The sequence below is a fragment of the Tupaia chinensis genome, unplaced genomic scaffold (genome assembly GCF_000334495.1).
Source record: "Tupaia chinensis unplaced genomic scaffold, TupChi_1.0 Scaffold000237_1, whole genome shotgun sequence".
NCBI classification, from domain to species: Eukaryota; Metazoa; Chordata; class Mammalia; order Scandentia; family Tupaiidae; genus Tupaia; species Tupaia belangeri.
In genome coordinates, this window is record NW_006159715.1 from 972,499 (window position 1) to 1,000,176 (window position 27,678).

The window sequence follows — 27,678 nt, forward strand, 5'->3', positions numbered from 1 at the left end:
CAGGAATGGAAAATACCAGAAAGCTAATGAAGACATGACTACTGGGATATATAGATGTCAAAACAGTACTAAATTTGGAAACAGCATTCTTGGGATAAAGGGGCATTAGAACAGAATTCAGATATCTGAACAGTGTTGTGACAAACCAACCATGGTCATGGCAGAGGATTCCCATGGGAAGAAATAACTTCTCTCTAAAGAACTGTTGTAACGTAGACCAGAATGATGACCAGTGAGAAGTCACTTTGCCACTGACCCAACAACCTCCGTGACGGAGATTTCAACAGCTATGGCTGCAAGAATCAATGAAAGAAGCATGCAATTCTGACTCAGATTGATCCTCTACGTAGATATGGTGACTAGACTGCCTTCCTCATACTATAAGCCAATTTCAAGAGGAATTAGAGCAAATACAAGTGGAGCTGTCCAGAACTACTACTGGCCATTATGGGCTTTAATAAGTACACAAAAAATGAAATAAACACATTCATAATTTTTGTGCTAAAGTTCAAACTGCTAAAATCTATGTTATTTAAACATAACTATAAATTATTGTTACATGTCTACTCTTCTTTTCCATTCTAATTGTTCTGAAAATAAGATACAGATTTTATTTACTTAAAATCCCAAGTGTCCTCCACAGTTTTGGGGATTATTGGAGAATCAGTGATATTTTTATTAAAAATAAATCATTAACAATAAAAATGAACCGTTTTACTGATCTCACTTTTTTGAGATGACGGCAAAGTCAAAAGGACAATAATACTAAAATCATCTTTGCATACATTGCTAGAAAAAAATCAAGACGTGATCAAAGACAATTAGATAATTACAGCCTATAATGTTTTCTAAGTGGGTTTGGTGAAGAATTTTAAGGTTGAGGAGTGACTTACATAATGGAGAGCAGAAACCTATAGTTTTAGGTACTCTTAGGTACTAATATGGTTCTAGCTACTCTTACGTACTAATACAGTTTTTGCTACTCTTACGTACTAATACGGTTTTAGCTACTCTTACGTTCTACTCTTACTTACTACTTACTACTCTTATGTTCTACTACATACCACACAAATATGAGTAGATAAAAGGTAATTAACTTCTCTGAGTTACAGAGTCAAGGTACATGGCACGTTATCTTAGTCATTCCTTTTTCTAATATCACTGAAAGAAATTTTAAAAACTTCTTGCAACCTATAGATATTTCTAATGAACTTGCAGCATGACCTCATTGTTACATGCTTCAATTCATAGTTTTATAATAAATAACACGTATTATAAAAGAAGAATTAAAGGATACTGTTAAGAACTTTCTTTAATTTTTTTTTTTATTTTTAGTATCTACGAACAAAGCTTTTGTTTTTCCACTGCACAAATGGCTAAAAAGAGAAATTGTAATAAAAGGTAGGAGTGAGACAAATGGACATGTGATGATGCAGGGGGGAAACTTGAAGAAAACAATCCATTTAAGAGCATGACCTGTTCTAAAGCCAGGAGACTATATTTATTTTCAATAGAGCTGAGAGTTCATTAATGAAGGATTGCAAGAGATGAGAAAAGAACACTAATGCAACCTAAGAGTCACTAACGTGAGAAGCTTAACTTCTTTTGCCTCCTCCTATAGCTTTTCTTTAGATTTTAAATAAAACCACAAGTAAAATGTCACAGAAAACTCATTTTTTTTTCTCTGCATTTCTGCAGGGATTCTAAGAAAAATGTTTCTTGTCTTCACTCCTGAGTCTAATTTTCTGCTTCTACTTACTTCTTAATTTCTGCAAGTTCTATTCTTTTCTAAATTGTCCCTTTTTTGGGGACACATGCCAATCACTTACATAACTATGAAAATGTAGGAGGCTTTTATTGAAGTGTTGGAGTAACAGGCAGAATAAACTGCAGTAAAGCATCAGAGAAGACTTAAAATTAGAATTAGTAATCCTTACTAGTTATAGACTAAGTAAGTGAATAAAATGAACTAAGAATTTGATGGCTCAAGCAACATAGAATTTGAAATCAGATTTTTAAAAATGTTTTGCTGTAGGGCATATGCACTCAACAGAAGGGAGAGAGACAGAGTCATAGAGAGAGAAAGTGAGAAGTCACTCCCTGGAGAGATGGCCAGGCTGCAATCCCTTTTTCTTCACTCTCCTTTTGGAATTTTGGGCACACGCCCACAAGTGCCTGCAGTGAGTTTCAACCTACCAGGTCCAAGACTCAATCCATGGTCTGCCATGTGCAAATACAACCACCTAACCACCAGGCCACCTGCTGACCCTTTTATTTCAGTTTTGTTTATTAGAAAGATAAATAGAACAAAGTTAATGTGGTAGACAGTGCCACATGGCTGACTGCAGTTCAAGTCATGCTCAAAGAGGGGCTTTCGGTGCCCATCAGTCCATACCCATGGAAAAGGAGAAAGAGAAAGCCCCCAACAAGTAATGTCTTTTTTTATACATGACCTCTAAGCTGAATACTTTGTGGTCAAACCCTGTTTGCCCTTTTCATCTTCTGAACACGTCTAGCTGTAACAGAGCTGGGAAAGAGAGCTATGCCTAAAACAGTCAACTACTTGCTTAAAACTCAGGAGACTCTATTTCTATTTTTTTTTTAATTTTTCTTGTACCTTATTATATGAAAAAAAAAATAACTAGCTTCATATTTTGCTAGGATTCTCTGATGCTCACCACCTCCAACATCACCTCATCCTTCTCTCTTGCCTGAATACGCTAAACTATCTTAGTGAGTTACGCAAAGCAATTTACTTCATTTTATCTCACTTCTGCCTTCTGGACAATGCCTTGAAGATTTACTACCTCATAGCAAAAAAGCCCACCTTAGTATTTTCCTTAACAAAGAGCACATGCCCAAGTGAATGATTTTGTTTCTCCCATGGGAAGCGGAAATTTAGATGCTAAGTTTCACAGAGTAATTTCTTTTTCTCTACTACCACAGATAAGGATCCTAATGTACCTTATTATATGAAAAAAAAATAACTAGCTTCATATTTTGCTAGGATTCTCTGATCCTCACCACCTCCAACATCACCTCATCCTTCTCTCTTGCCTGAATACGCTAAACTATCTTAGTGAGTTACGCAAAGCAATTTACTTCATTTTATCTCACTTCTGCCTTCTGGACAATGCCTTGAAGATTTACTACCTCATAGCAAAAAAGCCCACCTTAGTATTTTCCTTAACAAAGAGCACATGCCCAAGTGAATGATTTTGTTTCTCCCATGGGAAGCGGAAATTTAGATGCTAAGTTTCACAGAGTAATTTCTTTTTCTCTACTACCACAGATAAGGATCCTAACACGGAAGACTGAAAGCAACCATACGAAATGTACACATTAAGCAGTAGTTTAGATGGAGTCCTTGAAGATTTCCATCAGGGGAAAGACTTTTCTGCTTTAGAAAGCAAATGATGCTGCCATTATATGCAGGTTGAATTATATGCAGGTTGAATTGGACCAGGAGAGACAGAAGTTGGATCCATTCAGAAAAAATATGTGTGTTCATAATTATCTATAATATCAAATTTATCTTTAGCATATATTTAGAAATTATCTCTCTCCAAATCCCTGTTGTCCAGGTTAGCTTTCGTTTGTTCTAGAGTTATTGTCTCTGTACCCCTATAAAACACCTAATAAATTGAACCCCACAGAATGTTGCTATAGGTGAAATGAAAACAAGAAATTTAATTAATTAATATTGTTCCAGGCACTTTGAAAATTGCTGGAGAGGGGTCAGCAGGTGGCATGGTGGTTAAGGCATTGGACTCCCACATGGCTGACTGCAATTCAAGTCCTGGTCATAGTGGCTTGAAACACTCCAGGCATGTGCGCGTGTGCATGCGCGTATGTGTGTGCTAGAATCCCAGGAAGAGAGTGGAAGAGAAAGGATTGAAGCATGACCATATCCCTGGGGAGGAGGGGGGAATTTCTCACTCACTTTCCTTCTCACTCTCTCTCTTTCTCTGATGAATGCACGTACCTCATAGCAAAAACTTAAACAAATAAATAGATATACTTGAAAAAAGAAATTAGGTAGCCTCAGATACTAGCAAGAATGCTCAGTCTCATTACTGGAGGCAACCATTGTTAAAATTCTATCATTGTACATGGTAGGACCAGTTCCATGGCATGTTGGTTAGGGCAGTTGGATCCCACCTGGCTGACAGTGCAGTTTGAATCCTGAGCCCAGAAACGTGAAACATGCAGGGCACATTAGTGCCCAAAATCCTGAAAGGAAAAGGAGATTGAGGAGAAAGGTTTGAGTATGACCATTCCCCATAGGTGGGTGCTTCCTCTCCTTCTCTCTCTCCATCTCTCTCTGGCAAGTGTCCACACCCTCTACATAATAAATACACAAATACATACAGTACATGTGTATAATTTATAAATATACATTTTAGAATATAAAATGTACAGATACGTATTTATAGATAACTTTTTGAAAGTAAATTGACAATAAAAGAACTCAGCCCTGAGAATCATGCAGCAGCCAAAGATAAGTTTTCAAGACTTAAATCATGTCATTTAAAACCTCGATATAAAACATTTCTGTGGGTTTCCACCACACACATAATAGAAACCTATTTCCCATCTCTGATGAAGGGCATGTGATTTGATTTCTTGTCACTTCCTACTCTTTTTGGTTCATGACACTCAGTGGACATCTAGTTTCTCTCACTACCTAGAACAGCACCCAGCACCTAAGTGTGCTCAAGTCATTTTGGCAAATACATTTGGAATGCATATGGACAGGTCACAGGTCAAAGCAGCTGTTGAATTATAAATAGTTCTAAATAGTTCATTCTAACATCACATCTACTAAGGAATTTAGTTAAATACTGCACAGACAGTAAATCTTGTCCTACACTTTAAACTAGTGATATTCTCTAAACATACTAGAGAGAGATATTGATATAATTCTTTTTTTTTTAATAGAGTGTGTGTGTTCACATGAGAAAGAGAGAGAGAAAGTGAGAAAGCACCCCTCAGGGAGATAGCCCTGCCACAGTCCCTTCTCTTCCAGTCTCCTCTCAGGATTTTAGACATGCATGTTCATGTGCCTGGTGTGTTTCTCAAGCCACCAGGTCTGGGACTCCATCTGCACAGTTGGTCATGTGGGATCCAGCTGCCTTAATCACCTTTGTCACTGGCTGGCATGTTGTCATTCCAATTTAACTTTGCTTTAAATCACAAAAAATTAGACATTCAGAAAAACTGGAGACAAGTTTTGGAGTCTGGAAAACCCTGAGTATCACTGCTTAAGAAGAGACATCTTACCATTCAATGACCACATTTGTAAGGATTTCTGTTAAGTGAAAAGGTAAAAAAGATAAAAAGATATTCAGAGTAGCTCTGTCCTCAAAGGCTATTAAAATATTGTATTTTCTTGCTAGCCCTCATGAAATAAGAAAAAAATGTTAGGCTACACTCTCACGATGGTAAAATTGAGTTGGTCTGATTAAGCTTAGTTCACAGTTAAGCCAAGTATGTAATTCATATGTTACAGGTCAAAGAAGTGGCATAGATGGAAGTGGTGAGACTGTCCAAGGTAGCAGAATAAACAAATCACTATGACATTAAATGCCACGGGATGTGAACTTCTTAAATAGGTTTGGTTAAGTGGAAGATGGAGGGAACAAGAGGGGGAAATAATATGAAAGGTATAGATGCCATTGTGAGTAAAACATATTCCTAAAAGAAAATGGAAGCCTGCCTGGCTTAAAATTTGAAACTGTGGGTCAGCTGGTGGTTTGGTGGTTAAGATGGCTGGATCTCACGTGGCCAACTATGAGGGTCAAGTCCTGGACCCAGCATACGAGTGCCCAAAATCCTGAGAGGAGAAAGGAATGCAGAATGGCCATCCCCTGGGGGAAGTCTCTCTCTGACTCTCTCTCTCTCTCTCTTTCTCTGACTTTCTCTCATTCTCTTTCTGATTCTCTTTCTGGTGAGCATTTTTTGAACAAATTCATGATCAGAGTGGAATTTTAATGCTCTCTGAATTTTTTTACTTCACTGGTTCAGGTGATGGATTTATAGCTTAAGCCACACTCTAATTCTGCTAACTAAACTACTGCTTCTTGAAAAGCTAGCATAGTGAAATCATACCTTAGGTAATTTTCAGATTCTTAGCTCTACAACTACATGGAAAAACAAGTATAAAATTTCCATATTATATAATCACCTTGAAAAAAAAAGGTCATAACTTGACAGTAAAGTACAGTACAAACACTATGTGCTACAACTCTGTACATTCATTTATATGTGCATTGAATTTTGAAAACCACAGAAATGCATCACAAGTAAGTCTATTTTTATATGCTTGAACAATGAAGGTATTTTGGCTTAAGATAACTATTGTATTGTAAGAATGAAAAGGAACAGGGGACAAGTTCCAAGATTTTCTTTCAAGTGCACTGTTTACACAATTTTTTAGCATTTAACATTAAAATGTATTAATAAATCTCTTCTTCACTCCTTTTTTAGATCCACATAAGGGAAGCATAGCTTCTCACGTAGTGTGACTGTGTCTTCCACCATTTATCACAAATTTATTGGGAGATTTAGAGAGTATTTTACACTCCTCCATAAATTTAAGCTTGTAGTTACAGTTGAATAATGCACATATTGTTTTCTTTTCAAACTTCTGTACTTAAAAGTCATATTTTGGCCTTTAAGTCTTTATTTTTAATTTCTACCATCAAAGAAATCCCTACAACATCGACAACAATGAAAATCTCCCCTGGGTAACACATTTAATCATCCCAGGTAGTCTTATTACCTCAGTCAATTTTCTTTTATAAGAAAAGTTCTTTCAGTGAGTTCTTTTTACATGAATATTTAAAATATTTAGCTTTGCTTTTGATTTCACGTACTCTTGTGTTTTGCATTTTTCATTATGTGCGTAAGATTTTGTGGAAAACATTCACCTGAATAGAAAACTCTGTTACAGCTATGCCATGCTAATCATCTCTCTGACCTTCCCACTGGATCTTTTCAGGTGGTGGGATTATCACTTAAATAATGATGTAGCTATATCTTAAATAAAATTCCTTGTTTGGCATGTATGTTTCTATCATACTAGATTAATCCACTGAAGTTAGTAACAGTATAGTTAATAGCACTAACAGAATTTCCTGAAAAAAAAAATGATTTCTTCCACAAAAGATAGATACATCAAAATAAACCAATTTTAAATAAAATTCTAAAAAGTTCAATATGGCAAATGAATACTATGAAGCAAATTAAGATACGGCAGACAAGATCTCAGAGTAGTCCAGGAATAATCTGATATTCAACTAATATTTTATTCTCGGAGACGCTATCTGTAGGTAAATGTAGACCACCAATTTAGCTTTATAAAATAATATAAAAATATTGTGCACACACTGTAGTGCTTAAATTCTGACAATACCATAGTCAGCAAAGATGTCCAGCAATAGGAGTGTACAAACAGTGCTGGTAGGAGTGCAGTTTGTGTACTCACTTTGCAAAAATGCATTAGACATCCATTTTTCTAATTCTAAAAACTATATACCTTAAAATCAAAAATTTCACATAGGTATGCAAGCTCCATAGATATGTGAAAAAAATGTACTAAAATGTTCATAGAAGCTTATTTATCATAGAAAAAAACTAGAAATACCTCAAATATGTTAATAGAAAAGTAGATAAATCAATATATTCCTACTGTAAAATATTCTGCAATAGAAAGTAGTCAAAGTATCATCACCTAAAAAAATGAGGATGCACTTCCCACATGTCTTGTCAAATGAAACTAAACACACACAGAGAGAGAGAGAGAGAGAGAGAAAGAGAGAGAAAACAGAGATTGTAAGCATTACTTAAATTTTACTTTATTTTTTCTTTTAGGGTTTTTGCTGTAGGACACATACACTTGCTGGAGACAGGCAGAGAGAGAGAGGGAAATTGAGAAATTGCCCCTTGGAGGGATGGCCATGCTGACACAATCTTTTCTCCTCCATTTTCTTCTTGGGATTTTGGGCATGCACGCACATGTACCTGATATGAATTTCAAGCCACTGATCAGGGACTTTAACCATAGCCGGCCATGTGGGAGTCCAGTGCCTTAGCCATTGTGCCACCTGCTGGCCCCTTCATTTTCTGTTTTTATTGATTGACAAATGTATCACTGAACTTTCTTAGATGAAATTCACTGATAATATGAAGTTTAAAGACAACTGAATTTTCCATGCAAAATAATTGAAAGTGATGATTAAAGTCTTTCCCTGAATGTACACAGAGGTTCTTCTGTAAAGCTTAACAGTTCTTCACTAGTATATAAATCAGACTGTCTAAATATTATTAGTTAATGGTTACTTAATTTTTTTATTAATGTATAATACATATATTGAAAATCATAAGCTAATCAAAACTGTACAACTTGATGAACCAAAGTTATGTGAGAAAATGCCACCTACCACAAGACAGAACCCCTGGATGTTCCTCTTCTGCTCTACCTAATCACTGTTGAACCAGCACAATCACAAAGTAGCAAAGACAATGACTTTGTTGGAGAGAGACAGAGAGGGAGAGAGAGAAAGTGAGAAAGCACCCCAATCCCCCAGAGGGATGACCACACCGCAATCCCTTCTCCTCCATACTCCTCTCAGGAGCTTGACCAGCATCACCCTGTCACCTGACTGGTCCCACAAACCTGACTTTGAATATCATGTTTATCCCCTGACTTTTTTTTTTTAAGAATTGTTTCAGGTATTGGCAGATGGCGTAATGATTACATTGCTGGACTCCTACATGGCCGACTGCAGTGTGAATTCTGGACCTGGCAACTTGAGTGAGTGCCCAAAATCCCAAAAGGAAAATGGAGGACAAGGGATTGAAGTGTGACCATCCTCCCAAGGAATGATTTCTTGCTTTCCGGCTCTCTGTCTTTCTCTGTCTCTCTGGTGAGTACATGTGCCCTATAGCAAAAAATAATCTCTAAAACAATTATTTATTATTATTATTATTTTAACTTGCTACAGGGCATGCACGCTCACCAGAGAGAGAGAAGAAGTGAGAAAGCAAGCCATCAGGTCTGGGACTTGAAACACAGCTGGTCATGTGAGAGTCCAACACCTGAACCATCATGCTATCTGCCAGCCCCAACTCCTGACGTTGAACTTTAGAACTTTGGAACTATCAATGAAGTGAAGGTATTGTCTTATTCCTAAGTAAGTCTTGGTGGAAGCTGATAGGCTTCCATAGGTCCTGCTTGTATCATATTTCCTTCTTCTTTCTCACATTTTCAACATTGACATTATTTCTGCATTTACTCTTTCAGGTCATAAGTTCTTGGAATCCTAGAGCCTATAGTAGTGTTAGAGGTTTAAAATCAAAACCAAACTTTGTCATGCAGTTACATTTACAGATACAAACCTTAGGAAATGCAGGAGTGTAACCAAGCACTCCAAAAATAGACTAAAAGTGGATTCTTTGCCTTTCTTTCTCTTGTTTCAGTAGACAAACTATCTGATAGCTTCAAGATTTATACCCTTTTCAGAAAGCTGATAGAATTAGCCATTGCTTTTCAGAAGTAATTATCAAGGACGGCTCAAATCCAGTCTCTTGAAGCATCTTCGATCATGCCCAAAGCCTAAATCTCAGGAAAGCTCTTTAAGTCAGAATGGGAAGCTTATGAGAATTTTACTAAAAAAAAAAAAAAAAATAGTGTTAGCCTGGGGATGATAAACAAAATGATTTTCTTTTTGAGACAGTCTGAAAAATATGCTCCATGCAATTATGATATGTAAAGATATTTCAAAGATTCAATTTACAGTCTTCTAACTTTAGAAAGTTCTTGTAATTCATTATCAGCTGAAACTAAATTAATTTAAGCTACAAGCCTTAAAAAGAATTCTTTTCTTGTCCTTCACACACATCCAGCCTATTCTCTCCTCAATGACCTTAGACCACAAGATACGTTCTCTTTTGATTGAGTGACATTTAATAGAAAGGAATCATTTTATAACCTCAGTTAGATGAATAATGGTAAACTTCATTCTGTCATTTTTACTATTGAAACTTATGACTTCAGGGAGCTGCTCAGGGATATTTTTGTTTTCAGAAAAGTTTAATCAAACTTGGAAGCCTGTGTGGGGTTGGCATCATACAGTGTAGTAATGCCTTCCTAATGAGTAGTTGCACCTGAAAGATCTTTGGGACAGTTAGTTATTTTTCGGTCTGTTTGTATTATTTTTCCTAAGTGCAAGTAGCTTATCTCTCTGAGTTACTTACAAGAAATCATGAGAGGCCAGCAGGTGATGTGGTGGTTAAGGTGCTAGATTCACACATGGTGGACCACAGTTTGAGTCTCCAACTGGGTGGCCTGAAATTCACACCAGATGCATATGTGTGGGTGTCCCAAATCCCAGCAGGAAAATGGAGGAAAAGAAATTGCTGTGTGGCCATCCCCCAACCTACCACAAAGAGGGTGATTTCTCACTTTCCCTCTCTGTCTCCCTCCAGGGAGTGCAGGTGCCCTGTGGGGAGGAAAAAAATCCTAAAAAAGAAAAAGAAAAGAAACTGTGACTGTTTTCAACAAACACAAAAATGTTATAAAATTACAAGTTGTTACTTTTTGTCACGGACATGTTACTATTTATAGCAGCAATATTTTTAATTAAAATTCACCTTAATAAATGAGTAAATTTAAAAACTCATGTGGTAGAAAACTATGACTACTTTTCAATATATCAGAAACTCACTAATATTCTCATATAATGCTTACTTTTTAAGGATAACCAATATAATTGACTATTGTTAAACACATTAAAGAATGTTGTCTTTATTTTCATGGTTGTTTTTGTCTCTTCCTAGTCTGTTAATGTCTCAGATTTTTGAATAATGATATTTCTAGGATTATATTTTACCAATTAGAATTATAATATAATTTTTAAGTCATTTTTTCCCCTAAATTTTTCCAGAGGGCATTTGTGCTCACCAAAAAGAGACAGAAGAAGAGAAGAAATATAAGACGCACCTTCCATGGGAGACAACCATGCTGTAATCCCTTTTCCTCCATCTCTCCTTCAGGATTTTGGGCACACAAGCAAATGTCCCCGGTGTACCCTCAACCTGCCAGTCCAGACTGGAACTACACAGCCAGCCATGTACCAACAACCAAGCCTTTAGATGTCCTCCAGTCATTTTTCTATCAACTTTCTTCTATTAAAACATAATTTTAACTTTTGGGGGGAGAGAGTTTTTATGAAGATATTTTATGCACAGTCTATATTTATGGAATGAGATCAAATGCATTAAAATGGATCATATCATCTATTTTTGCAATCATCAGTCAGGCAATGCATAGAGAACCACAGAAAAATAAGAATTCATTCCTGTTTAAAGGACCTTCAAAAGAGATTCACTGGAACTTTCTCACTGTCAGAAAATATTTTACTACTTGCTAACTCAAATCTGTCATGCTTAATATTAAGCCTAGTTTCCCTTGTTCTGTCTTCAATATAAGAAAAATATTGATTACCATACTTGTACAAAGCCCTTCATATATTTGGAGATTTATTAAATCATGCCTTCTTCAATAGTTAGATTCCTAGTTCTTTATTGTTCTAAATTTTATTCAACTCATCTCTTCCCTTGGAATACTTTATTATTTTACATTCCTTATTTGGAATGTCACCTTTTAGCTAACAAAAATGTATGGCACTACGACAGTGAAAACATGTTTGGTTTAGGATTAATATCAGTTATTCTAATAATTGACAAATGGTGCAAAATATAATAAGAAAACACCTACTTTTGTTATTTTCCCTCTCAACAGCTGTTTCTTTTATCATCATGCTGTATTTTATAGTTACAATTCAACTTCTGAATCACTTAAACAGTGACTAACTTTACGCATATTGAACAGCAAATAAGTAAGTGAATAAACACTCTCAAAACTTTTATTTTTATAACATGTTTAGTGCTAGAGAGAGTGCATGGTCACCAGAGAGAGAGAAAGAAACCCCCAAGTGGGGTGTGGTCACACCACAATCCTTTCTTCTACATTCCTTTATCCCATCAGATCTTGGACATATACGCACACATGACTGGTGTGTTTTTCAAGCCCCCAAGGCCAGTATAGGAGCTATGGTCGGATAGACGGGATTTAAGTTCCTTAACCACTGGACTAAGAGGCTGGTCCCTTAAAATTGTTTTTTGAAGGAATCTTCAAATCTTTTTTTTTTTCTTTTCTTTGGTAATACTTATCCTTTTTACTTTATTTTTATCTCTCTTATCACTCATACTTTATTATCAAGCAAAATTTTTTAGAGGGATATTTTTGTTGTAGAGTGTGTGTGCTTGCAGGAGAAATAGAGACAGAAAGTAAGAAATCACCCCTGGAGGAGGGATGGACACACCACAATCTCTTCTCCATTCTTCTCTCTAGATTTTGGGCACACATGCACATGCACCCAAAGTGAGTTTTAAGTCACTTAGTCCAGGACTCAAATCATAGTCAACTACGTGAGAGTCCAGTGACATAACCATTACTCCATCTGCTGGTCCCTACAACAAATTTTCAAACAAGAATGCTTTGATTGTGCTTTCCTCATTTCTCTATAGTTATAGTCATTTTTAGTATTTTAATAGCTTCTGGTATATTAAACATTTGAATTTGACAACTCATCATGCATGATAGTATTTTTTTTTTTGGATAACCCCCCTTCAGTTAAAATTTCCACAAAGAAAAAAACTCTCTTAAAATATAGAAGTTCAAAGTATTTGTATTCAAATAAAATAAATACAATAGAATACTTTAAACTAATTTTCATCAATGTTATAAAACTCTATTCATATAACATTTAAAACAATTATCACATAATTTAGAGCAATATTTAAAATTAATTTGAATAATGAATTATTGTTTGAAGGAACTAAAAAACATCATACAGTATAAACATAAACATATTCACACATGTAGTTTTCCATATATACACAAATAGGTGTGTGTATATCTATCTATTTATCAATCTATATATATACATATATAAAAGATATATATCATAGAGATAGGTTTCTAAGAATGCTGGTTCTCCTTACTTAATATGCTATTCATCAGTAACAGAATCCAATGTTATTTTAATGCTGCAATACTTAGCTTGAAATTGACATTTCCTGGTCTTCCTGATACTAGATATTCCATGTAACTACGTCATGTATCAATAATATTTAGAAGAATGTATTAGGCAAAGAGGAAGCTGGGACATATCTTTGCCCCTTTCTCTCTGGTGCCTGGAGTGATATGAAATGGAATTCCAACATCAACCTTAAACATGAAGTAACCTGGAAGATAGAAACTCATACAAGAGAAGAACTGAAAAATGGAATGTGACCATGTCTTGAAAGCCATAGAGTCACTATTGTCATCCCAGGACTTATTAATTGCCTTTGTTTATGTGAGAAAAATTAAAACATTGTATGTGAAGCCCTTTATTAAAGACTAAAAGATGCAATCCAAAGATCAAGAAACAAAAATGGACTTTTATTTATCTGCTAAAGGTTCAAGTTAAGTACGTGGACACTGTGGCACATGCTCAGATTTTGCCTCAGTGGGAACACTTATCCCTTCACTGCTGGAATTGCAGGCAACGGATAGTCTTTAGCTGCTGTGAGTTCAAGATCACTCTTGGCTGAAGGGTCACTCTACCCAAGGCCATGCCCTTTTCTGGGAAAAACTAATATCCATAAGCCAGTGCAGGTAAGGGTATGGATCATAGGCCTCAGTGCTCCATCTAGGGATAACTCCCTTGAAAAGGCCATTCCAGTGTCAGTTCTTTAAAAGCCTGCAGAGGACCCTGTCAATCTTTGGTGGCACCCTCACTTTTTCCTCTGCCCATTTTTCTTCCCTTCCCTTCCCTGCAGCCCAGAATACCTTCTAATATGCTTTTTCTATACACTCACCTCTTTATTACAGATTGCTCTCTGGAAAACCTAATCTGCAATAGCATTAACAGAAGCATTAAAAAGTATAGATTAACAGAAGGATTAAAGAGAATTTGTTTGGAATAGTGAAATCTGCATTAGTGTTAAGTGAATAAATTCTTCTCATGTATGTGCATGTTATTTAGAGTTTGGTGGTAGCAACAAGAACAATTAGAACTAAGAAGAATTAAAAGTTATTTGAGGGGACTAGGCAGTGAAACAGCAAAATTACACTGGATCTACATGGAAAAGGTCCTGGATTTGTGTTCTGGGACTTTCCTGAGCACATCTAGCGTACTCACATGCCAGTGATCCAACTGGCAGGGACTGGGGGGGGGGGGGGGAGAACTGCAGCCCGGCACTGTTGGATATACCACTTTCCCTCTCTCTCTGCCTCTGTCAATGAAGAAGTGGAAAAATAAGCTTTAAAAAAGTTATTTGAGATAAAAATAAGTAATGACTCACTTTCTATTTTTCCCTAGAATGTTGTAGATTTTATCATATGTGTATAAAACATTTATTTAAAAATGTGAATTGAAGTAATATTGAAAGTCAATTAAATTTGTCAAGCACATGTTAAAATTAATGCATATCATTGTGCATTGAGAAAAAAAGTCATGTGTTCAAAAATAATTTTAATCCTGGAGGAGCCAGCAGATGGCATACTGATTACATTACTGGACTTTCACATGACTGACAGCAGTTCGTTTCCTGGACCCAGTGACTTAAAACTCATGCCAGGTGTGTAAGCTTGCATGACCAAGATCCTGAAAGGAGAATGGAGGAGAATGGATTGTAGCATGACCAATCTCCCTGGGGGATGATTTCTCACTTTCTTTCTCACTATCTCTGTCTCTCTCTCACCAGTGAGCACACACACCCTAGCGCAAAAATCCCTAAAAAAAAATTTTAAAACTTAACCCTGGAGAAGATCATGGGAAGAGGGAAGCTAATACACAATCTTTAAAGTAATATTCTATTCATAAACCTATTACCAGTATTTCAGGAAACAATGTTAGCAAAAAAACAAGTTGTCAGAAAGACATTCACGTCCTCTTTTCCCCCTCTGAACTTATACAGGTTTTAGCTGAGCACTTGAGCAGCCCCATGAAGGCTGCATTTTCTATCCATCTCTGCAGGTATGTGAAGTTACATGGTTAAGTTGTCCACACAGATATGTACATGAAAACATGTGGTGGTCAGTAAGGTCTTCATGAAAACAATTAGTATATGTCCATTGTCTCTTCAGGGACTGCCATTTCTCCTCCTTGCTAGTTGGAATATAAACAATATCATGGTTAGAACTGGAATGACAGCCTCAGACCATTGGATGACCTAAGAGATGAAGCCACACTGAACATACTACAAAAAAGGAGTCTAAGTCCCTGTCATCAATGAATCACCCATTTAGTTCTGTTCTAGTCTTTTATAACTAAACGGAATCCCAGCAGGTATATATACAAAAACAAAAACAAACAAACAAAAAACCCCAGAATGTTTTCGAGACACTTTGAGGCACAGCTGCTTTGTGTTGGTCAAGCCATGCTGGGTCCATATGGATAACTGTGGGTCTGGTTCACTCACACATACCAGGTGCATGTACCCATGATCCTAGCTGCCTGGGATGACTGGGGAAAAATCATGGCATGAGATGCTGTTGAGGTTGCTTGTCTTTCTGTGTCTCTCTTCCTTTCTCTCTGCCTCTCATTCTCATAAAATAAAATAAAGAAAGAATACATCACATTCTCAAGTATGAAGTATTTTCTCTATGAGCCCATAAAATTGTTCTCAAATATGAAAAGGTACACTCAATATTTTTTAGTTTGCACCAAGGCCCATTTATCTCTATTTTAGAGTTATACTAATGTTCCCCTCATCCATGCCTTATTACTAAATCTTCCTATACTGAACCCCAAAGTCATGAAGGTTGGTACCTAAGTAACCTTTCTTAAGTAACATCCTAAAGTCAAATACTACAAAAAAATACAATCTTCCATGGGGCACCCTTCAATAGTGCTCCCTAAAGAAATCTTGGGTGAGGTCCTCTAAAACATACCAATCACGTGTATGTTGTGTTCAATTGAATGGTGGCGATGGATTAGTTCAAATATATATATTTGAAATATATATATATATATACACACACACACATACACACACACACATACATATATATAAACAAATGGATATAAATTAAAAGCTTGAATTTTAAAAATGTTCTGTGTATTCCCCAATCCACTGAACAGCCAAGTCCTTTATGCCCACATTGTGAAAGGTACTCATTTGTACACACTGTTGCATCAAACTGCTCAGCTTTTTGATCATAAGTGTAATCCTGAGATAATTAAACACTGGGGAGAGTAAAGTTTACAAAAGGGTGTTCACATTCCTTAAGGACATAAATACTGCGTTTTCCATCAAAAGAAAGAGCCTTTACAAATGAAAAGCGGCTTTCTGGCTATGATTAGAAAGCGATGCTTACTCATGCAGACAATCGCAATTGAAGAATTGACAGAGTTTGATGTTGTGGTCCTTGTGGTTCATTCCTACTCAAAAACATGCACAAATCACACTGCAATATTGAAGGGCTTGTCTTCCCTGGATGTCAAAGAACACTTCTCTGGTAGGCATTGTAGTTATGATTTGATATACATCTATGTTTGGTACCACTTAATCAAATAATGTTTTCCCTTGCCATAAAAGGTTTTGTGAATTTCACAGCAGAACCATCATCGTGTTTGTTAAAATGCAAAATGACATTTCCATTCTTCTTGAACAGGTACTGACATTTCCCCTTGAGCCTTCCTAAAGCTCCTTTCCCCATAAATATCTTACCCTTCCTTAAATGGAGTTAAAAGTCATTTATTTTTTATTAAAAATCACTGCAATAAAATCAAGATTTTTCTAACCAAGGATGAACATTATGCTAACTGAAGTGTATGTCTCATGCAAAAAAAAAAAAAAAAGGAATAAGAATAAAACCTTTTCAGAGAAGGCCTAAGGTGTTATCTAATTCTTTATTTTCTTTTCACAAGTTTAATATCTTCTCTGAGAAAGCCCTGTGTTGTTGGAATACTCTCCCTCTTTGCAATTCTAGCTTGTTATCACATTAGAAATTAGACAAAGTTGAAATATTGGTCCATCTAATGAACTGAGAATCACTTAAAACACAAATTCTGCATATCTACTTGACACTTTCTAAAAAGGAAAATAATCTGTTAATAACTGTTCACTAAATTAAATTGACTCTCAACTATTGTGTTTATGTAGATAATTTTTCAATTCATTGAAATTGGAGACAAAATAAAAACTCCAATGCAAACACAGAATATGACCAGTTTAAGGAAAGTGTATTATACAGTACAGACTTGAATGTATGCTTTCCTTCTCCCCCCGCCAACTGTCTACCTGCCCATCTCTTTCCTTCTCTTTCTCATCTTTCTCCCTTTTCCTTTCTAGCTCTGTTATAAATATTTGGGCATTGTGTTAAGAGTTCTTCAGAGGAATAAGAACAATAGTATGTATAATACACACACACGAGAGAGAGAGAGAGATTTTAAGAACTGGCTCACATGATTATAGAGGCTGGCAAGTTCGACCTGTATGGGGTAGGCTGGCAGGCTGGAGACCCAGGAAACAGTTGCCATTGCTTGAGCCCTAAGACAGTTGGAGAAGGTATTCCTTCTTCATAGAGACATCAGTCTGTTTCTTCTTAAGGCCTTCAGCTGATTGAATGATGGAGGGTAATTTCTTTAGCCAAAGCTTACTGATTTAAATGTTAATCGCATCACAAAAAAACCTTTACAGCAACATCAAGATTGGTGTTTGACCAACATCTGGATAATATAGTCCAGCTACGTTGACAAAATTAACATTGTGGACAGATGCAGTTGCTGATACAATCAGGATCCAGTTTATCTCACTATGTGTGTAGAAACTGATATACTCAATCACTTCGTGTTGCTAAGATGAATAGGATACTTGGGTCTTAAGATGATGTGATTGAGGTTAATTTGATTATATTAATGAAAGAATTGGTTCAGTTAATTAGGAATTCTTAAAGTTTAGCTGAGTTCTCCTACCTACTCTCATGCCTACTAAGAATAGTAGCTTATCTAGCTTAGCACTGTCATATTGACAAGATCACACATTTTAAAATCTTATTTTGAGAGCCAGTAGGTGATATGGTGGTTAAGACACTGGATTCCCACATGGCTGACCATAGTTCAAGTTCCAGACCTCACAGCTTGAAAAATCATGCCAGGCATGTGTGTATTCATGCCCAAATTCCCAGAAGAAGAATAGAGAAGTGACTGTAGTATGACCATCCTACCTGGAGGGTGATTTTTTCACTTTTTCTCCCTCTATCTCTATCCTTCTCTCTCTGGAGAGTGCACCACCCTGTGTCGAAAACCAGAAAAAAAAATATGTTGGAGTAGGTGATCTATTCATATGGTTCCAGAATTCATAAAAGCTTGTGCCATACTTTGTAGCTAAGGGATGTGGATTCTGCAGGTCTACCAAGGTTCAAATTCTGGCCATAGAGGCTTAGAAAAACACTGGGCATGTGTCATGTGTGCCCCAAATCCTGACATAATGAAGAAATAGAGAACAGACTGCAGACTGATAATGTCCCCTTAGACAATGATTTCTTCCTCTTTTTCTCTCTCTGTCTCTGTCTCTCTCTCTCTGGCAAACACATATATACTTTAGCAACAATTAAAATAAAACAAAAATAATGAAAAGGTAAGAAAATTAATAAAACCATATGCTTAAATTCCTGCCATATCTCTTATCTCTCCAGTTTTCCATCCATCTCATCATTTTAACATTCTTTCTGCTTTTAAAGAATTGTTTATTTAACATAAATTATTTATTATTATTATTTTAATTAGCTGGAGGTGACATACTCTCACCAGAGAGAAAGACAGAGAAAGAGAGAGTGAGAGAAATGAGAAAGCAAGCTACCTCGTCCGCTTCAGCTATGTGAGAGTTTGGCACTTTAACCACCATGCCACCTGCTGGTCCATATTTTAGCATTCTTAGGTGTCCTTTCTAGAACATTTTTAATGCATTGTGATAGAAACCATTATTGTATTCTCAGGAGCTACTCTATCTTCTTTTTTTAGTAAAATATTTAGTTTGACCTATATCTACCTTGCTTCCTGCTAAAAGTTACATTCACACCTGCATTACGCTTAGGTAAAGGTAACTAATGAATCTGTAAAAAAAAAAGAAAAGGTGCTCGAGACCAGCAGTCCAGCAGTTAGTGTAATGGCTATGTCGCTGGACTCCCATGTAGTCGACCGCGGTTCGCGTCCCAGACCTGGTGGCTTAAAACTCACGCCAGATGCGTGTGTGTTCGTGCCCAAGATCCCGGGAAGAGAATGGAGAGTTTGGCACTTTAACCACCATGCCACCTGCTGGTCCATATTTTAGCATTCTTAGGTGTCCTTTCTAGAACATTTTTAATGCATTGTGATAGAAACCATTATTGTATTCTCAGGAGCTACTCTATCTTCTTTTTTTAGTAAAATATTTAGTTTGACCTATATCTACCTTGCTTCCTGCTAAAAGTTACATTCACACCTGCATTACGCTTAGGTAAAGGTAACTAATGAATCTGTAAAAAAAAAAGAAAAGGTGCTCGAGACCAGCAGTCCAGCAGTTAGTGTAATGGCTATGTCGCTGGACTCCCATGTAGTCGACCGCGGTTCGCGTCCCAGACCTGGTGGCTTAAAACTCACGCCAGATGCGTGTGTGTTCGTGCCCAAGATCCCGGGAAGAGAATGGAGGAGAAGGGATTGCATGCGGTATGGCCATCCCCACTGGGGGGTGATTTCTAGCTTTTGGTCTCTCTGTTTCTCTCTGTCTGGCGAGCGCACGCGCCCTATAGCAAAAACCTCTCCAAAAAACAAAAAGAAAAAGAAAAAGTGCTCACTCAAACCCTTGTCTTTATTCAATCCCATTGACTAAAGTTCAGAAACATTGGAGCAAAATATCGCATTGGTCATGAAAATATCCCATGATGAGGATTTCATAAGAATTAATTAGTAGTCTGTGTCCCCAGCAACAAAGAGTTTGCTCTTCAAAATTTTTCCTAAAATATATTTGCAAATATTGTCATTTTCTATCATTTTAATTTTCTCCTTTGGGACTTCGTGTGTATTCGACCCTCTCTTCCCATCTTCTATGTCTATGAGTTTCTCATTATGCTTTTAGCTGCGCCCTTTTAATGTTAGTGAATTGTTTTCTCTTCTCCATAACCTTACTAAATTTTCCAGTGCGTGTACTCTTTACTCCTTCATTTTTTTTCCTCTTTTTGGGGGGTGGGGTAAGGAATGGTTTCTCCTATTTCTTTCCTTAGTTGACAACCTTGTATTTTTATTTCCTGCTCTCATTTCATGGCCTATAGAAATTTTCCTTCAAAGAAATTCAAAGGGATTATTTATCTTTCTCATTGTTTACAAAAAACACTTTAGTCCTAATTTTCACTTTATCTATAAAATACTCTTCTGATAAGTGTTAATTGATCTTCACAAACTTTGCAAATGCTTATATATGTTTTCTATATGGTACTTACTTTCTCTTTTTTAAAAAAATTAATGTACAAATGAGTCAGATTTTCTTAGGTTATAAACTTGTAGAAGGTTTCTGTGGAAATAGAAATGTGAAGTGCTGCCTAATCAGAAAGCTTTCTCTCGCTCTACTAATTGAAAGACAGACAGCAGGACCAGCAGTTAATGTAATGAAAGACAGACAGCAGTTCTCCAACATAGCTATACAAACTATCCTTTTCTGCTCCCCATAACCAAGAAAAGTGAAAGAGTTCTTCTTCTGCCATCCTCGTTTTATTCATTTTCCATAATTTTTATTAAAATTGAATATATTTCCCATTTTAGAGTGGATCTCTTATCTCTGAATTTCTTATATCTACCATCACTGCTTCAGATGTTTGTGTTCTCTTTATCTTTGTTGGCTTAATCTAACTTTCACAAGAACTTAATATTGATAGTAAGACAATACTGAGAATTAGTAGTCTATAGAGATGAACTTTTCAAAAAGACAGGGGAAGGATTGGAGATGATCATTCAGGGGAAAGATGTTTAAAATAAAAGGAAACAATTTTGATTTGTCAATAAGAAAGATTATACTGGACCATTAAGTTCAGTATTTGTGGGATTGTCATAGAATTATTACATTTCCTAATGATGGAGTCAAAATCCTTATAAATAATTTAGTTATCCATACACTGAATTAGTTATACCTCTCCTATGTGGAACTCATGGCTGCGGCATAGAAAATTCCAATAATAAGAGATAACAAGTATATTTTTCATTATAGTTTAAATGAATTGGTTTGAGCTATCACCACACTGGGATCTTGGATGTTTCTTGTTCTTATTGCTTAAAATCAAGTCTATAAATACCATTCACAATTCACTTTCAAATGTATTTAAAAAGTGATGAATAAATTTCTTCCTCTGAACCATGAGAAGAAATATGTAATGTAATGCTAACCAGAAATTATGAACAGATGCAGGTAAAATAAAAAGCCTTCCAAGATGGTAAAATGAATTCAGAGTAAGACTTCTTTTATTCACATATTTGCAAATAATCAGATAACTTAATTTGGAAATAGTCTTCATTTTCATATTTTACAGTTTTGCTAACTACATCAAAATTTGCAAGAATATAGTATTTGCAATCCTTTATTAAAATCTAATCTTGAGACATTCTTGGCCTACTTTTAAAATTAAAGGTTTGCATAGTTTAGTGAAATTCAGCAAAATTTTTAGTGATTTTCATCTTTATAGGAAAATTCCCTTATTTACTACTGCACTGTCATACTATAGTTCATGTAGGCTAAAGAATTTTAATAATAAAACCCTAAGACATGCTGCTTTTATTTTAAGAAAATCAATGTACACTGGAAAAGCATAGATAATATAAAGTAATTCATGGATACACTAGCAAGAGGATCTATTCTAATCAATGTCAACATTAAGAGTACAAAAATAGTAAATAATAATGAAAACAAAAGCAAAACAGGATATTTAATGAATTTAGTTATTTAAATTAATTATTAGAAAAAAATACAACCTTAAAGAAAATGATAGAATAATACTGTCATGGTTTACCCCAAATTTTATGAGTTTAAAACTTAATCCCCAATGTAACAGTAATGAGAAGTAAGGCCTTTATGAAATGGTCGAAAGAGCACTGCCCTCCTGAATTGATTAATGTTTTTACTGCAAGTGTGACATTGTTGTCTCAAAACTAATAGTTTTTTTATTTTTTTTATAAAAGGGAGTTTGGTCTTTTCTTGTTCCTTCTCTGTTTCTCACTCTTGCCTTACTTCCACCGCTGGATAAGAAGTACGCAGGCCCACACCAGATAATAGCCCCTTGATCTTGAACTTCCAACCTCCAGAACTGTAGGAAAGAAAATTCTGGTATTTTTAAATTACTCAATTTCTAGAGTTGTTGCTATAACAAGAGTTGTTGCTAAAACAAGCATCTGAAAATGTAAGCTTTGTAATTAGGTAAAGGGTAGGTAAAGGTTGAAACAATTTGAGCAAGCTGCAGAGAAAAATCCTAAAGTTCCATTAATTGTGCATTAAGAGAAATTCTAATTGGGGTTCAGGAAAAGACAAGACCTATAGGGGGATCCTAAATCTTTTTCTATTATTACTGTTTGTTTAGGTCTTGACCTAGGGCATGCATGCTCCCTGGAGAGGAGAGAGACAGTGAGAGAGAAAGCAAGAAATCACCTCCACCCCCTCTAGTAGAGATGGTCATGCAGCAATCCTCTCGTCTCCATTCTCTTCCAGGAATTTTGGGCATGCACACAAACATGCACAATGTTATTCTCAGAATGCCAGGTTCAGGCTTGAACCATAGTCGGTCATGTGGGAATCCAGCACCCCAACAATTATGCCACCCACTAGCCCCTTAAGTCTACTTAAGAATTATTTAATTGATTATGATTGGAAGGGCCATTTAGAATTATAGATAGGAAAGGCCATTCTGATGAAGTGTCAGATGGATATGGGGAATAAGATATTGGAAACTGAATTAAAGACCATATTTGTTATAAAGTTGCAAAAACTATGGAAGAATTGTGTTTATGTCCTATGACTTAGTGGAAGGTAGAACTTTCAAGTGATGAACTAGGATACTTAGCAGAAGAAATATCTAAGCAGGAAATTATTTAAGGTACCATATACCTTGTGCTGCTTACAGTAACATGCGAGGAATGAAAAATAATTTAAGGAAAAATTTGTAAATGAAAGGAAAAATGAAAAGATTAGGAAAACTCAATCTGTCATTAAAAATCATGCTAAGAATAAAAAGCATGGGGTCAGTAGGTGGGATGATTGTGGTTAAGGCACCAAACTTGCACGTGACCAACAACAGTTGAAGTCCCAGACCTAGAGAATTGAAAATCACATTGGGCAAAATCCCAGAAGGAGAATGGAGAAGGGATTGCAGTGTGGCAATCCCTGTATGGGTGATTTCTCATTTTCCTTCTTTCTGTCTCTCTCTGGTGAGCACATGTGTCCTATGGCAAAAATGAGTAAGTGTGAGAGAGAATACTAAAGATGTATTCAAGTGACTATTAGCTAAAAGGAATAATATTGATAGAAGGAAAATAGGTTCTATTATGGATAGAAAAAAACCAGGGTTCTATTCATCAAGACAATGGAAACATGACCCTCAAAGGTATTTCAGATATCTTCAGGAAATGCTAGGACTTTGAATAGAAGATTTCTAGAGATGTGCCTGCAGGATTTCTGCTTCACTGCCCTATACTCCCTTTGGGACTTTGCTCCTTCGAGTCCAGAACAGCCCTCCTTGGGTGCCCTAATCCTGGCTCAAACGGACCTAGGTGTAGATCCACCTGCCACTTCAGTAGGTATAAGCTTCAAACCTTCACAATATCCACACAATGCTAATTCTGCAGATAGGCAAAATGCGAAAACTATAGGACAATGGCAGCCATCACGTAGATTTCCAAGGTTGTTGTGGACAGCCTAAGAGCCTAGGCAGAAACTTTTCACAGGGTGGAGCCACCACAGAGAGCCTCTACTTGCAATGCTGAGCAAAAATGTGGAATAAGAGGTACTACATAAAATGTCCACTACACAACACCTAGTGGAACCACTGATGTGGGACTGCTCTCAAGATCCCAAAACTATAGAGGCTATCAGCTTAGCAGGAGAAAACTGTAGTTATAAAATTCTAATCTGTGAGAGCACCTGGGTGGATTGAGTCCAACAAAGTCATAGGATCAGAGCTATCTCTGACCTTAGATAAATAACTCTCAACCCAGTGTGCTCAGGCTGTAAAACATGGAGTTAAGAAGTTTACTTCGGTGGGTGGGGGGGGTCTAAGTTTTTCTTAGAGATAGATTTTTTGCTATAAGGTGTCAATGTTTGCTGAAGAGTCAGAGAGAGACAGAAAGAGAGAAATCACCCTCAGGGGGCATGGTCATGCCACAATCTCTTCTTGTCGGGAGCCGTACCCCAGCCGGGGTGGGTGCACAGGGAGGCGACGCGGGTGAACAGGAATCAGACTAAGACCTCATGCCCTTAGCATGTTCTTAGCCGGCTACAGCCAGAGTAAACTCCGGACTGCAGCCCTGATGGCCAGAAGTCATGCGTATTTATTACAGAAGGGGTTTTACAGCAGTGGGATGGGTGAGGGGAAATAAGTGAAACATTTTGCTCTAAAAGGTAAGGCATTCAAAGTGTAGGATCAATAATCATAAAACATGACTATTTAGGTATAAACAGTCATAATTTTTAGAAGGAGGAAGTCCATTTTTTGGGTGCATCTTCTTCTTAGATCTTGATTACCAGGGAGGGTCTTCAGATGAGAGGGTCTCCAGGAATTTTCAGTCCCAGACCAGCTTGATTACTTTAGTCCCAGATTGGCTTGAGAATTTTGAGCCTCAGGTCAGCTTTTGAGAACTTCAGCTTCAAGCTAGGGTGGCAGTAATTACAAGAGCTTAGAAATAAATCCTGTCTGGTTTAGTAAAGACAAGGTTAGTATATACTAAAGTGAAATACTTATGTTATCTCTGGGGTAGTCTACAGCTAAGAGGGTGAGTCTACATAGGAAAGGAATGTGGTCTTGTGAGTAGCTAAAGGTTACAGTGTACTTGGGACTCTCTACATGCTGCTCTATACAATGACCGTGGCTTGGGGAATGGCAATCTTCCCTTGTCCTGAGAGTAAGGGTGGCTTATGGTCTTTGGGGTAACAGCATCTCGTGGATGAGTCCCTGAGCCCCTCTCGGCTACTGAGATCCTTCGCCCATTAGTAATCCTCAATAAAGGCGAATGTAGCATTCTTTATTGACATTTTCCAGGAGGGTGGGATGAGTCTAATGGGAGTAACTCCTGTTCACAGCCGCCGCCCTACGCAGCTGCCGCCTTAGTGGATCCGCATTCTTTCAGGATTATTGTAAAAGTTATAGTAAGGCTGGGGGTGCCTTTATGGGGTACCGGGGTATGGCAATAAGGCCCATGGCAGAGAAACTGAGTGCAGGCCAGTACAGTAACACAATGAAGGTGAGGTCCAGAACTCGTAAAACTGTTGACCTTGCAAACAGTTCTCCTCAGCCGAGTCCTTGCTCTAGGCCTGAGGGGCAGTTCTTTCATACTCAGCTTGTGTTAACTGCATGGTCCCAGCATCTTCTCCTTCATTTTCCCCTCAGGATTTTGGGCATACACCCACATGCACCTAGCTTGAGTTTCAAACTGCCTTGTCAGGGACATGAACCAGGGTCAACCATTTGGAAATCCAATGCCTTAATCACTACACCACTTGCTGGCTCTGGGGGTGGTGGTGGGGGGTCTAAGATTTAATGTTGTTTTCCCTGTTGGGTTTTTAACTTATCTGGGACAAATGATCCCTTTCTTCTTGCCTGTTCCTCCTTTTGAGAATAGGACTGTCTGTCCTATGCCTGTCTCACTATTATATTTTGGGAAGCACTTTACTTTGCTAATTCATAGGCCCACAACTAGAGAGGAATTTGTCTCTAGATGAATTGTCCATAGAGTCTCACCCATATAACATTTAGGTGTAATTTTGGATTCTTGATTTGATGTTAGAACAAGTTAAGATTTTAGGAACTAAAATGAAATGAATAAATATTTCACTTTAGAAGTACATATATTTTTGGCAGCCAGGGATAAAATGCTGTGGTTTGAATGTGTCCCCCAAATTTTTGTGTTGGAAACTTGATCTTTCCATCCAATAGTATTGAGAGGTGAGAACTAGTAAGAAGTGATTAGGTCATGAGGATGCTGCCCCATGAATGGATTAATGCCATTATCAGAAGAATGGGTTTACTATTGTGAGAGTGGACTTATTATAAAAGCAAATTCAACTCCTTGCTCTCTTGCATTTTATTGTTGTTGCCATTCTGCCTCCGATTATACCATGGAATCACACAGCAAGAAACTCCTCACTAAATATTTGTGCCTTGACCTTGAATTTCCCAACTTCCAAAATATAAGCAATAAACATATTTCTTTTAATTTTCCAGTCTATGCTCTTCTGTTATAGATACACAAAATGGACTAGGATACTTGATAAATCATATTCACACTTTGGGTCTCAACTTAAATGTCATTCCTGTGGGAAATCTTTTCTTATCCTCGGAAGTATGCAATCTGCTGTCTTTGCACTCTTCTGTTTGGTGAGAATAGTGCCCTTAAATTTGCCTTTAATCAAATATTCAGTGGCTTGTGTTATCTGTGTACTTTTTTAGGCTGTATGATTTTTTTTAAGTTTATTTATTTATTCCATGAATGAGAGAGACAGAGAGAACTAAACAAATATCCTTGTAACATCTGTGCTCTTAAAAAATAAAATGTCTCATTTAGCACCTACTATCTCAGAATGAGATCATTTGGACAAGAGTCTGAGCTGACAACGTTTTTAAAAAACTTAATCACTCATTTCTTTCATGATGTAAGTGGGGAAGGAGAGGCACTCCCAGCAGAGTCTTCACGTCACGATCCGCCCTCTATTCAGATCATTTACACGTGCACGTGCCTGACATGCTCAGAGAGGTCCTGGGATATGAAACTGGGCTCTTTCCCGTGTGGATCGAGCTGCATCACTGCCGTGCCACTGCCCAACCCTTGAGGCAGCAATTTTTTTTTAAGATAACTCATCATGAAAAGAAAAATATTTTCCAAGTAGCAAAAAGCATTATAAATGTGTTGCTTTCCTTGTAAACAATTGTGTGAGAGTATTCTCAATTATTTTTTATCTATTCCTTATCAGACCCCATAAAGATTTATATTACTATATCATCCTAGATCAAAGTACTAGAACTGTTAGAAATAAATCTCTGTTCTTTATAAATTACTCAGTCTGAAGCATTCTGTTACAGCAACATATAATATACTAAGAAAACATTTTGATTGTAAATGTAAAGATCTTAAAATAAATCATAAATGTAAGGACATAAAAAGGAGAGATATCATAAATTAAAAATATCTATAATGAAAAGACAACACAACTACAGATCTTTTAGACATTAAAAATGTAACGAGTACTTGTCTGAGAGCATTGGACAAAGAATCTCTCTGGTAACTCTAACACGAAACAACCATCATACATGGCTAAAATACGAAAGCAATTACCTAAATGTACTCAATAATGAACAGAGCATACAGACAGAGTCTAATAAAGAATATATTCTTG